This window comes from Humulus lupulus, chromosome 2 (assembly GCF_963169125.1).
Source record: "Humulus lupulus chromosome 2, drHumLupu1.1, whole genome shotgun sequence".
NCBI classification, from domain to species: domain Eukaryota; kingdom Viridiplantae; phylum Streptophyta; class Magnoliopsida; order Rosales; family Cannabaceae; genus Humulus; species Humulus lupulus.
Window position 1 is genome coordinate 23,036,909 of NC_084794.1, and position 3,476 is coordinate 23,040,384.

Genomic DNA, 3,476 nt, shown 5'->3' on the forward strand with positions numbered 1-3,476 from the left:
CCCCCGCCTCCGCGCGAAAACCAAGTCCCTCCTCCAAGGGACGTGCATGTTCCTCCCCGGAGGCCCCGTGGACGTCCACGAAAGGATGCTGCCACAAGGAGGCCGACTCAACCTTCGGTGCCAGCAGAGCCATCTGCTCCTCCTAGGCCTCAGAGGAGTACCCGAGCTCGGGTCCCGCCTAACCCGCCTGTGGAAGTGCCTGCGGGAACTGAGAATAACCGAACCCCTGCAGAGGCTCGGACTCAGGTACCTGGGAGCGCACCAAATGCGACTGACCCATCTCGGGAAAATTCAGGACCCTCTAGGATGCGACAAGGGTGGCAGCCACCGTCGCCTATACGGTTCCCTCCGTCACCCATAAGATATCCTTCGCCACCCCGCAGAAACGCTCAACCTGTTCGAGATCAGGATCAAGGGCGTGCAGGGGATGGACAATGAAACAGGGAGACTTTCCAGGAGCGGAGAGGCGCTCCATCTGAGAGAAGTCAAACGTCTCGGTCTCGCATCGCGGAGACGAGGCGACATGGAAAAAATCCATCGCGAAACAACCGAGCAATGAGTCTCACCAGTGACGATTCCGGAGAGACCAGGTCCGTCAACAAACACGACCGAGGTCGAAAGAATACTGGGAGTCACAAGAAACGTCCCGACCTGCGCAATCATCTGAATCAGAGTCGGGGGAATGGAGATCAAACAAATCCGGACCTGAGGGATCGCTTGAATAGGCGTAGAGATCCCTCGCGGAGACGTGAGCCTGGAATCACGATCAATGACAGTCAATTCCAAACAGTACCTCCTGACCCAGTCCAAGAAAGAATTGATCAGCTCGAAAGAGCTTTTAGGCTTTTAAAGAATGAACGAGGAAATGGTCGATATGAAGACTCTAATGAGGAGCTCGAGCCGTTTGCTCCCCATATTTCTGACACTCAATTTCCACAAGGGTTTTGGATTCCTCACGTCCCTACGTTTGAAGGAAAAACCGACCCGTGTAGTCACCTGAGCACGTTCAACACTATCATGAGAGTCAGTAACGTGGGTTACGAGCTCAGGTGCATGTTGTTTCCAACATCATTGGCAGGTCCTGCCAAAAGTTGGTTCGAAAAGTACAAGAGACACTCGATAACCTCATGGGAGCAGTTGTCCAAAGACTTTAAGAAGCAGTTCAGAGCAATGGTAGGGGTCAGACCAGAAGCATCCACCTTAACTAACGTCCGGCAGCAACCGGGTGAAACATTGAAGAGTTACTTGACAAGATTTAATCTGGAAGTAGCCCGAGCTCGGGATGTGGATGACAGTGGACACCTCATGGCTATCCGAGCTGGCGTATTACCGGGAAGTGACCTTTGGGAAGATATGCAAGGGAAACCGGTAAGGTCGATAACCGAGTTTAACAGACGAGCGCAGAGGTTTGTCAATGTAGAGGAAGTGAGGTCGACGCTCAAAGCGACCTCCCAGTCCGAAACTACAACGATAAACATCAACTCTGCCTCAACCTCGGCGGACCCAGCGGCATCAAAGCCTGCTTCGGAGAACCCATCCAAGAGGAAAAAGAACGAAGGAAGTAATCCCGAAGCTGAGGGAGGAAAGAAAAAGAAAGGAGAGAGGTATTTCTCCGTGTATAAAGTACACACCGAGCTCAACAAATCTCGGGAAAATATATACCTGGCTAATGAAAACCAGGTCCCCTTCAGGCGTCCGGACCCAATGAGAAATCAAAAGTCCAAGAGGGATTCCAGTAAGTATTGCCGGTTCCACAGAGACAACGGACACACAACTGAAGAATGTCGACAACTGAAGGACGAGATCGAAGGGTTGATCTCGAGAGGTTACTTCCGGCAGTATGTCAAAAACCAGAATTCTGGTCAGACGACCGCAAGCCATAAAGTAGCCGCGCCTCCGACGACACAAAATAATAACTCTCGATCTCGGGAAGAGGACAGGCCCCCTCTGATAGATGGAGAGGACGTAATAACCATCTCGGGAGGGCCTCACCTCGCAGGAGGAGGCATGAATGCCCAAAAGAGATATGTTAACTAGCTTAAGACAGGGGACGGGTCTCCTTATGAACCCGAACCTAGGGCACCTAAAAGCCAGAGGGTTGAATCACAACCCATAACCTTCACTGAGGAGGACGCCTCCCATGTTCAGTTCCCACATCATGACCCGCTGGTTATTACTCTTCAGCTCGCCAACAAAAGAGTCTGTCGAGTTCTCATAGATAATGGGAGCTCAGTCAACATTCTTTACAAAGCAACCCTCGAGAAAATGGGACTCTCCCTTCGCGACCTGAAGGCATGTGCAACTACTTTGTACGGCTTTTCAGGAGAAGGAACTGCCTGTATGGGATCCATTTAGCTCCCTATGACCTTGGGAGACTACCCAGTCTCGGTAACCAAGATAATGGAGTTTGTAGTAGTAGATTTACCATCTGCCTACAATGTGCTGCTCGGGAGACCCGCCCTGGTCGGGCTGGGGGCAGTTTCATCTGTAAGGCATCTGGCCCTTAAGTTCCCGACCCCTAGCGGAATCGGGACATTAAAAGGAGACCAACTGGCAGGGAGAGAGTGCTATAGCATCTCTTTGAGAAAGAAGCAAACGAGCGCTCAGGCTCTCGTTATCATACACAATAAAGATGGTACGATCTTAGAAATCGACGAGGAGATTGATCTGAGAATTGAGGAGAAAGTTGATCTAGAACCTCTAGAGGAGCTCGAAGAAATTCAGCTCGAGGAAGCTGAACCCTTGAGAAAGGTGAAGGTTGGGAAACACCTCCCAGATGAGACAAAATAGCAATTAATTTGCTTCCTGAAGAAAAACCAGGATGTCTTCGCATGGTCGCATTCTGACATGGTGGGGATAAGCCCGAATGTAGCAAGCCATGCTCTAAACATAGACAAAAGTTTTCCCCCAAAGCAACAAAAGCAAAGGCAGCTGGACGAAAACGGGAAGAAAGCACTAAAGGAGGTGGTTGACAGGTTAAAGGCAAACCATTTCATTAGGGACGCCTTTTACCCTGACTGGGTAGCCAATCCGGTGTTGGTCCCAAAGCCCAATGGGACGTGGAGAACCTGTATTGACTACTCAGATCTCAACAAAGCTTGCCCAAAAGATTGTTTTCCGTTACCAAGGATTGACCAGCTCGTGGATGCCACAGCGGGGCATGGCCTGATGTCGTTTATGGATGCCTATTCTGGATATAACCAGATTCCCATGCACGCCCCAGACCAAGAACATACGAGCTTCATCACGGATAAAGGGCTATATTGTTATAATGTCATGCCATTCGGGCTCAAGAATGCTGGAGCCACATACCAGCGGCTCGTAAACATGATGTTTTCGGAACAAATTGGGAACAACATGGAGGTTTATGTTGATGACATGCTTTTCAAGTCTCAACTTAACAAGAACCATGTTGATGACCTCGAAGAGTGCTTCGGCGTACTCAAGAAGTATAACATGAAGTTAAATCCTCAGAA